Here is an 11869-nt window from a genome sequence, read left to right as displayed (position 1 = left end):
ACACAAGTCAATGTGAAGAAGTTCCAAAGGTTCAATGATCTTTGAATCAATTATGATCGGATGACCGTGACGATGTTGTTTTCCTTGTTCACATGCAACACACAACGAATCATTGTCAAATTTTAAAACGGGTAAACCACGAACAAGATCATTAAGAAAAAGCTTGTTTAGATTTTTGAAGTTAAGATGAGAAAGACGTCGATGCCATAACTAGCTGAGATCCGAAGATGCTTTTGATAGCAAACACACTAAGGGAATGCCTACAATTGGTTTCATGTCAAGAGTGAACATGTCTCCCTTTCGTTTAGACTTCAGCAGGATCTCCTTCGTTTCCTTGTTTGAGATAATACTTCCTTACTCGCTAAAAGAACTTGATTACCTGTTCCAACAACTAGTTGTGAAACACTAATCAAATTGTGCTTTAAACCTTCTACAAAAGCGACTCGATTCATGGTGAATTTACCATTCGTCGCTTTCCCATCACCTTTGACTTTACATTTTTGGTTGTTTCCAAACTTGACAACTCCAACATTTTCCAACTTTCAAAAATCTCTCAAAATTTCTTTCCTCCTAGTCATGTGACGCGAGCATCCACTATCGATATACCAATTTTAATCATATTGCTCGTCACATAGTACATGTGATCCGTTAGAAATATTTAGGTCCCCAAGACCTTTTGGGTCCTTGGATATTAGTTTGAAACACATTGTTCAAAGAAGAACCTAAGACCCAATTATGAACTTTTGATTTGAAACTGTCAACTAAGTCAATTTCACTGGCTTTAGGCATCGAAATATAATCATGCAGTGGGGAAGGTTTAGCATTGATGTTCACTTTCTCATCCTTTTTCTGGGTAGCATCAATTTTCTTCTTTGGAATTTTATTCCACTTTCGCACCGTTGGTGTAGACTCTTGAGATGAAGTACTTTCATTCATCGAATCATTCAAGTACTTCTCGTAAGCATTTTGTATTTTCTCTTGAGAATACTTTCGTGATTGGTATTATTTTCCTTTTCCTTTCAAGCCAGTGATTGATGTTCTTAACATCACTTCTACCTTTTGTGAATGAATCTTTCATCTTCTATGTCAAATTGGAATTTGGAAAATTTAGGGTTTTAGGTTAAAAAGGCTCACTCTTCCTTCCTTTAAATTCCAATTTTTCAAACTGTCATTTGCAAAATGATCTTTGTTGATGATTTTGGCAATGATTTTGATATCGGTTTTGATAACCAACACTATTTTGTTGAAAAACTTTTCGATTTTGATCAAAACTTCTTTGTCCATGAATTTAAGTAAACTTCCCTTGTCCATGACTTTGACCAAAACTCCTTTGTTCATGATTTTGAGTAAAACTCATTTGTCCATGATTTTGACCAAAACTCCTTTTGTCCATTATTTTAAACAAAACTCCTTTGTCCATGATTTTGACCAAAATTCCTTTGTTCATGATTTTGAACATTTCTTTGTAAACCATTTTGTCGAACGTGATTTTGGACATTGTTTCGACTCTTTTGAATATCATTTTGTTTTTGAAATAGTTTATTTTGAAAATTCTTTGCATTTTGTGAAAAGTCTTAGCAGTTTCAGAAGATTTTTGTTTAAAAACATTTTGTTTGTGAAAATCTTTTTCATCTTTCCAATAGGCTTCATTTTGTGCTTTTGATTTCGAAATTCCTTCATCACAAGCCAAATTTTCAACGCTTCCTTTGAAAGTTTGTGTTTTCACCTTTTGATGTTTTGGACCATTAGGTAAAGAATCAACACCTTTTTCCTTGTGTTTGTTATCAAGAACTGATTTTTCTGTTTTCACAGCCCAAACATGTTTTGTTTAATTTGCTTGTTGAAAAGTTTTCAAATTTTTATTCAAACCATTTTCGATTGTGTTTTGATTCGAATAAAATCCTTCTTTCGTCACACTCTCATTGTCTTCATTTACCAGCTTTTTCAATTCAAGAGTTACTTCATCATCATTTCCTTTGGTAACAAAGACTTTATTTGGAAACACAACATTTTATGTATCCTTGAACCTAGGATATATCATTATATTTGATTCAAGATAATGTTTTCCTTTTTCTTTCAAAACTTTCGTGTACTCCTCTAAATCTTTGAATACTTGATCTACAATAACTCTTGGAATTATTTTCTCATTCTAAAATTCATCCTCATCACTCACATAGTCCTCAACCACAACATGATCATGAGAATCATAAACTTTGGATATTGAAGATGATAATTGTTTACTTTCGAATTTGAATCATTACATTATTTTCCTTTAGCCATTGAATTGACATTAATGACAGACAATCGTGAGCAATAGACACATTCCTCTGCCTCAATTTCACTGATATTATCAGAATTATCTTCGATATCAGCAAAATTTTGTTGAGAACCAAGTTTCGACTTCTTAGTCATGTTCAAAATCTTGACTTGTTCATTCTTGGTTAAGGTCTCATTCACAATATTCATAAAGATCTCAGTATTCAGACACTCATTTATATTTACAATACCATATGCATATGAATCATTTGGAATTTTATCATATTCAGCTATATTACTTTCATAGTGATATGATGTTTCATCTATTTTTTCTCTTTTATACGAAAGAAAAGGAAGAAATTTCCAATGATGTTCATGACATATGTCGGTTGAATGATAAAATTATGTTAGTTTACCATACATATTTTTAGCAGAATTACATTATATGTTCATTTGTTTAACAAGCATTAAATTGTCCATTTTAAGTGCGTCGCTATCTTTTAAGAGATTTGTTATTCTAAGATCAAGAGATTCCACTATTCCCTTCTTTTCTTCGAGTCTATTTCTAGCTTCATATAATTGGGACTTGGACTTTTCTACTTCACTACTCATGGAGATTAACATGTAATTAAGATAAGCACACGTATTATCAAACTCAGACAAAACATCATTATAAGAAGATGAAAGAATATTAAATGATTTAAGAAGATCACGTACCTTTGCAGTCATTGGTGATTTAGTCGATTCTGTGGACACGATACACCTTCTAGTAATCTCATCTTCTTCATTCTTCTCATTCGAAACATCTTTCTCCTCTTCATCCTCTTCCAATTTAACATACATTTCCTTATGAGTCGAATAGCATATCTCATCATCATCCGATCCAGAAGACCAAATTTGATATGTGCCCTCTTCTTCGTCATTTCCTGTAGAAATCAAAGAAACACCCTTTGTTCGAGATCGAATCTCATCAAGCTTCTCAGCATAGTAAGCCTCATCCTTGACTTTCTCCTTCTTCTCTTCTTTCTTCCTAATCATGCAATCCTTTTCCAAATGGTCTAACCCATTGCATTAGTTATAGTCAAAACCAGAGGCTCCTTTTAGTTTCAACTCCTTTTTTTCTCATATTAACCCTTGACATCCTTCTTCTCTGCTTATTAATAATCCTTCACACTTTTACAGGTGAACTGTTTCCTTTAACCTCATTGCTATTCTTGAACTTTAGATTAAAAGGTTTCTGAAAGAATTTCTTCACTTTGTTGTTTGAGTAGTATGCGACACCTTCATCATCAGAGTTAAACAATAAACCTTCTTCTCCATTTCTGGCTTCTTCATCAGATTTGACTTCAGATTCCTTTGTAGTGACTTCCAACACCAAAGCCAAAGGCCCTCCCAGATTCATTTTACTTTCTTCAGAAATGTCATTGATCTCACTTTCATGTGTTTTCAAGACATTGTACAAATTTGCAAGAGAAAAACCATCAAAGATTTCTTGTGTCTTGATCATCAAACTGATATTTCTCCATTCCTTTCTTAAGCCCATGAGAAATGTGAGATTGAACTCTAGTGATGAACGTGTCACTCCAAAGCAAGAACACTTGAAGATCAATTTATTCAATCGATCATAGTATGATTCGATTGATTTTGTTTCCTTCTAGCAAGCATTGTTTGACCGAACTCTTCTTTGTGTTCTCATTTACTTGCTATTTCTCCTTCAGTGTATCCTAAATTTCTTTTGCAGTTTTACAACATCAAACGTAATTGTAGACTACTAGGTGGAAGAGCACCACGTAATTCACACATACATTTTTTTATCATTTTCCTTCATCTTGGATCATCTTGTGATCATGTCATCATAACTTGTAAATGTACCAATATCAACTAACATCGTTTGACAAAATTCTTCTCTTTTGACGGATCTCATCAGATCTTCATCAATCCCATTCAGATAATCCTCTATCCTGTCAGCCCATTGCTCATAATATTCTGAAATCAACATTGGAGTCTTTGTTGATGATCCGAGCAAGTGAGAAAATTAGACATCGTGTTCATATTGAAATTCACCACTGTTGTACGGATTTCGAAGAAATAGAAATTTTAATTCATATAGAAATCTAAGAAGGAAATCAATCCGATATTGATTAAAAAATCAATCGATCTAACACACAGAGTGCAGAATCAATTCGATACAATCAATTAACACCAGTTTCCTAATTCAATTTGTGGAAAAGTTTGAATCGGAACAATCAATTTAAAAAAAAAAATGAAAAAGATCTAAATATCATCTGTTTGGCTCTATTTTTTTTGAAGAGTACAAGAGTGTTTGAGAGTACAAATGCAAAAGATTCTAAGTTTGATCGTTTCTCTACTCTATGTACTTACCATATTTATAGGGTACAACATACTCACAAAAAGATACAAGGACTAGACATTAAGTGTCGAAACTAATATGCCTTGTATATAGACAGAGTGTCGAAACCATACAACTTTCGACACCTTACAAACTCCGAATACTTTTAAATCGACACTACATACTTTCAACCCAACATATACTTTCATAACAATGACAATGTGTATACTCTACATCAAGTTATACTAGAGAAAGTATAACTTACTTGATTAACGAATGACTCGGAAAATGACAAGTGTAACCTCGACCCTTAATCCTTCTCTTGTCAAATTAATCTAATGCTTCAACACTTCGCTAACGATACTCAAAAACGAGAAAATGATCTAGAGAGAAAGAAATCTAAGAGATATCAAGAGATAAAATAAAAGAGAAAATATGTAAGCATTAAATGAGATTTTGGGCTCTATTTATAGGGCATTTCCAGCCGATGCGTCATGTCTAGGAAAGTAGTGCCTCGTGTCCATCTCCACGTGTCAATTCTGAGCCTGCTATGTGTCCCTCGTTATACCACGTGTCATCTTCTTCTAATGTATGTCTCACCACCCAGATAGCGAGGCGCACCGCGTCTTTTAAGAGGATGCTCTATGTCCTTCATACTTTTTTGTTGATATTTTCATAATAGCAATGTACTTTTTGAATAGCCAGAACCTTTTCATACAAACTCTTTTTTTGACGAACTTTATATCCACAAAATTGTCTATAAATGAACTACAACTTTCATTTAAATTAATATTTCTAAAAAGTAATTTATTTTGAATTTGAGTGTTATAAACAAACGTTTATACTCTATTATCTTTAAAAGTGAAAATTGGGTGTTACACTTGGCACACATATCATATCACTCATGTAATTACATACTCACCAATCATATAGTATCATGTATAGACAAGTGAAACACACTTGTATTGTGCCTGAAAACTAGTTGCAAGCAAGTATTGAAATATGCACTAAGAGGTAAACCGAGCTCTGATCAACCTACATAATTCACCAATAATTACTTCTTGTTCCACAAAACTAAATTCGCTACTTAACTATACTTGTTTAGAAATTCATTTTAATTAAACTTTATGTACTACTTTCTATTCAAGCTATGATCAACCCCGTTACATGCATTTTCACAAAACACTTCTAATGGAGGCTTAAAGTACTATCTCTTAGATTTTCAGGGATTCTAAGCACATATACATATGGTTTTTCTATGACTTACTATAGCTTATACAAGTCTAAAACTAGTATTCTATGTTGCTAATGACAAATAAGTAGTTTGCTAAGGCTTTGGATGTGAATTAACACTTTATTCCATATACGTTTCGTACATTCCAGACATGTTTGTTCGCATTCCAAACATGTTTTTAGAATTCAGTACTTTGTTAATTCGGTTCATGATCCATAAAACATATAAATAAGTAAAGGAAACAAGAACTAACACGTAAAAGCTCGATATCATCATGATCTTGTACCATTTTTTTACTTCGCGAGATATGTCAAAGACGTATAATATTTCAATGTACATTATGGAATTCGATTAAGTAGGAAATCATATTGTCCAGAACCCACCTCGGAATAGGTCGGGCCAGACTTGAGTCTCAAATGCCCTGTTCTGAAATGGTTGATCATTTGTAAAGAAGTTATTACAAATAATATCTTTAAATTGCCTTCACATAATGATTAGTTAATATATCCAAAAAAAAGTATATCATAGACATAACATAATTCAATTTGATTAGTTTAATGAATCTCTTAAATCAAAAATAATTTTGGAATTGCTTTTTGAACTCCAAAAAATACTTTTGAACAAAAGTGTTAATTAACTTATGCGGTGTCAAAATAAGTTTTTAAATAAAGTGTCTGCATTAGCTTTTGTGGTGGCAAGAGAAAAATAAATGTTTGGACTAGCTAACTTTTGTGGTGATAAAAATCAATAATGCAATAAATTGTTCTTTTATAATTTGGTTTAAATTATAAATGGCCAAAAAATTAGATGGATTGAGTTGGTAAATTAAATAAAAGGCATTGTGGTAATTTAAAATCAAAAATCTCATTTAAATAAAATACAAAGTTGTATATGTTTTTCAAAATCTTTTTTTAAACTAATGTAAAAGTATTTTTAAAAAATCTTTTTAAATTTAATAAATATATTTTTTACTTATCTATATATCTAATAATATATGTATTTTTTCTCAAACCACATTCATTTGAAACTTTCATCTTTTAAATAATGCAATTCAAAATTCCTTTTAATAATGATTTAACATTCAAAAGTTTTATAACTTATATTATGTTTAATAACCACTTAATAAAACATTTACTATAAAAGGTCAATCTTTTTGGTAGACATGTAAACAAATCACATACAAACTTCACAAAGAAAACAACCTGAAAGGTTTTTGTGTTGTTTTGAGGTCTTATAACCACTTTTCAAGATATGTTATCATGTTATAGCTTTTAACTTGTAAGTTTTTTATATGCTAATTATTTTTTATATTTTTCTTGGTTTTGGGGTTCTTTTAACACAGTCGTTATATGTTGTGATTTAATCATATATATATATATATATATATATATATATATATATATATATATATATATATATATATATATATATATATATATATATATATTAGATCAGATACATGTTATCAATAATATGTTATATACCATGATATGAATAATATTTGATTAAATATGTAAATTGTAATCCTAAAATTAACTAAACTTCAATATTAAATTACAATATTTTACTTCTACTTATAAAGTTTTGTTTTTAAGTTTTAACATATTATAATTAACTTATTAGTTTTGATATGTTGTCGTATGTGAAAAATTGTCAGGTTAAAGTCATAATTTTTGAATGTTTGTATAAAATACTCACATTGTTAATTTAAATATAGTGTTAACGTGTTAACTTAAAAAAAATCAATTAAACTTAAAGAAAATCCAAAGACTATTTTGTAAATAGTTATAAGTTATAAATTATGTTGTTAAATGTAAAACATAAATTGTAATCCCAAATTAACTAAAATATTTCATAAAACTCTTTTTATAAACATTAATAGCTTCTAAATAAGTAGCTTACAAATAATTTACAACAATAATAATTAAAAGTTATATTATATAAAAGATTATATTGTTACCTTTAAAAACAAAAACATTGTTTGATGTTCTAAATAACTACAATAATAAAAATTAAAAATTTAATCAAATAAAAGTTTAAAAACTAATTAATCATAACAACATTTATAAATAACATTAAAGCATATATTTTGTTTAATTTTATTTATGAGTAGCATGTGGGTAAAGGCCATTAAGACGATTGAGATTATATAGTTTTAATAGATTTATACATTATCATATAATTCAAAATAATTAATATTTTATACTAAATCAATATAAGAATTATTATATTTATATTTAAACAAAGTCATTTTTATATTTAAACAAAATATATTTAAAATTTTATAGTTATATTATGTGCAGCGGGTGAATATTTGTCTATATATTCTAAAGTAGGTGTGAGACTCATGTATTACATGAGTTAATTAAAAAAATTAAATATCAAAATGTAAAATTTAAGTGTTTTTTAAAATAAATTTCAAAATAGGGAAGGAAAAAACATATTTATTACATTTAATACTTTACTTTTATAACTATATGTATTATGTGGCTTTTTAATTTTAAAAATTAAAAAAACCTAGAAATTAACAGTGGATATTATTTATTTCAAAAATACCACAAAATGACAAGTGTCAAAACTTATAACAGATTGACATGTGGCAAAATGGATCTTCATTTATTAGAGGAGATAGTAAAGTCCGTGGAGTTATCCATTGGCATCGATTAACCCCTCTTCTTTGGACCCTCTATTTTAGAAAATGTTGTTTTTCATCATTCTCTTTTTTTAAATGTCGTTTTTATCCCATTCACTTTTTATCCCTTCACTTTTGATAGGAGTGTGTATAGGGCGGTTTGGTTCGGTTATTGGTTAAAACCGAACCATAACCATTATGATTGGTAATGCATTTTTGTAGTCATTGGGTATGGTTAATATTGGTTATGGTTAATGGTTTTTATCGGTTAACGGTTTTGGTTAATGGTTAATATTGGTTAACCATAATGTTCAAAATAATATAAATGACGAAAGTATATTGGCATAAAAAATGAAAATAGAATACCAAAAAGTCCTCGACACCAATGTTTGTAACCTAACTTATAGTAATAGAATAAAATGTGTACCTTTAATACTTAGAGTGAGATAACACATATTCACGTTCAAAATCAAAAACATTCAATAAAAATATAAAACATTAAAAAAAAACTGACATTAATAATTTCATATATTGATAACTGATATTAATATTAAAATAAAAGTCAAACATTCATACACATTCAATACGATTAAATCAAACTATAAAATAAAAGAGTCAAGCATTCATATTATGTGTTATTGGATAAAAAAAAAATTCAATCACTCATGTACATTCAATATGATTAAGTCAAAAACAGTAAATATAAAAAGTCAAAAAAATACATTATCAATATATCACAGAGTCAAGAAGAACCAAAAACTTAACTTACCTAGAAGTCTTGATTATAAAGTCAAAAAAACCTTCGAATAGGACAATAAAGTCCAAACAATCTTTGATTATGATTAACGGTGTGAGAAGCCTTGGATTAGAATTATGAGTGAGAAGATTAAACTAATTGTGAATAATGTTTACATATTATAGAATTAGTCGATTAGGAATTACGACCTGAATCAATAATCTAACTCAATGCATGATTGAAAGATTGTGTGTGTCTACGTGATAAGCATTTGATGGTTTGATTGCTCGTTCGTCTCCTGATAAGTGAGGATTAAATGAATTATATTTTTGAAAATTTTAATGGATCTTAAATAAGTTTGACTATATTATTTTATATATGATCAATAATTTTTATATATTAAAATATAAAGTTAGCGGTTCGGTTAATAATGGTTCGGTTAACCTATAAAACCATAACCGAACCATTAGTTATCGGTTAACAAAAATTAGAAACCGAACCAACGGTTTTTAAAATGGTTCGGTTATTATGGTTCAGTTATATCGGTTAATTTGGTTTTGGTTCGGTTTTTCAGTTATTATGCTCACCCCTAACTTTTGAAGTTTTTAAACATTCAAGTTTGTATTCGATTTATATGTTTTAGCGTCTTTACAATAGGAAGCAATTTTCAATCTAATGCTTTGATTGGTTTTAATAAGAGCAATCCAAACCCTACTCAAATCCACGTGGCCCTAAATACACGAATCAATTAAAGTAAAAGGGTGTATTGCTTATAATTTGTTCTACATTTGTTAAAATATTGAATCTCAAAATTTATTTTATGGTTTTGTTTTTCATTTATATATGTTTCTGTAATTGTTTGTTTTTTATTGGTTAATTCTTTTATCCATATTTGTGTTTATAGCTTAGTTTGCAAAAAGTTTTGTAGCTACAATCTTAACGTATTATAATGGGTTGAAGTTGGTAATTTGCCCAAAAAAAAGGCGGTTGTAACTGTGCCGTCGAAAGGAATGGAAATACTTTTTATTCATTTATAATTAAAATTGTATTCGTATTTTGCATATTTATCTTGTGATTTATTAATTTACGATTATAGTTGTATTTATGTATGATATACTATTCATTTAGACAAATTATATATATATATATATATATATATATATATATATATATATATATATATATATATATATATATATATAAAATCTAAAGGACCTTAGGAACACTAAATTTTTTGATTTTAGGATTTTGCCATAAATGTTTGGTGCATTTGACATTTTTTGTCCCTAAAATCAAAACTTTTATATTTTTATGTTTTGAGTAAGTTTTTATGACTTTAGGTTTTTGCCACAAATCTTTAGTGACTTTGGCACTTTTAATCGTTAAAGTCAAAAGTTTTACATTTTAGTGTTTTTGCCACAAAGCTTTAATGAATTTGACACTTTTCATCTTTGTAATCAAAACTTTTACATTTTGCTTAAAAAACACAAAAAACCTTTTTTAGAATTTTGCCACTATATTTATCCAACTTTGACAACTTTAAAAAGCGGCGGAGCCGCACGTCCTTTTCTAGTTAGAAGGAAAAAAGAGGCATAGTCGATTGAGAGATGAAGGAAGAAGAGACTTGATGCTTTCCTTTCCTTGTTTCTACTAGAAAAAAGATGTGAAATGATGCAAAATTTGAAAAGAGAAAAAGGGGTAAAAATTATTTTCCCTTGTTTTTTTCACTAGTCTCTATTACTTGGCAAACTCAAGTGAGTCTTCTTCACTTTTTTTACTTATTGCAATTGCTGAATTGTTTATACAACTTTTGCTTTTACATGTCTATTTTTGTTGATACATTTAAATAGTTTTAAAGAAAAGGGGATTATGAATTCTTTTTCTGTTTTAAATCTCTGTTTTTGTTGATTCATAACGAATAGAACATAATTTCTTTTTTGGAGCTTTAATCATTAACGAAAAGAAGATTTGCTAAATTTCAGTTTTATTCAATATTTATTATTAAATAAATCAGATTACATATAGTTTCTGTTTTACTTGTTATCCATTAATGAATAAATAATATTATTTGTTTTTTTTTTTTTCTGTTTTACTAGTTCATTGATGATTACTTCATAATTGAATAAATTATGCATGTTTAATAGGTTTCATCTAAATTGTATCTATAATCATTAATTAATAAACGTGTTGTGTGTTTACATATTATTGACCTTTTGTAGACTAAGTCGAAGTTACGAAAGAACTAAATGCAGCAATTGATGTTGATATCGGACGTGGAAAACTCTCGAAACATCATTTTGATCTACATGTTATACAATGTGTTATTCGATTATAGTTAAAATTGAATTATTTTTGGCTTCCAGTCATGTTGATTTATTTATGTATACATTTTCATTTATTCATTTACGACTATATATGTATCGTTTTTTTATCTCTATATTTTGTTTATTCATTCATAATTATATATGAATATAGTTGTGTAAATATATGAATCCAACTTTCGTTTATTCATTTATTAATATGATAGTCACTGAATTCATTTATCAACAAATAAAAAATTCATTATCAAATTAGATATTCATTAATAAATACAACTAAATTCTGAAATAAAATTGAGTTTTGTTGATATTACCAAATTAGATATTCATTACAACTAAATCG

This window comes from Lactuca sativa, chromosome 4 (assembly GCF_002870075.4).
Source record: "Lactuca sativa cultivar Salinas chromosome 4, Lsat_Salinas_v11, whole genome shotgun sequence".
Lineage (NCBI taxonomy): Eukaryota > Viridiplantae > Streptophyta > Magnoliopsida > Asterales > Asteraceae > Lactuca > Lactuca sativa.
Note: the sequence above shows the minus strand (reverse complement) of the source record.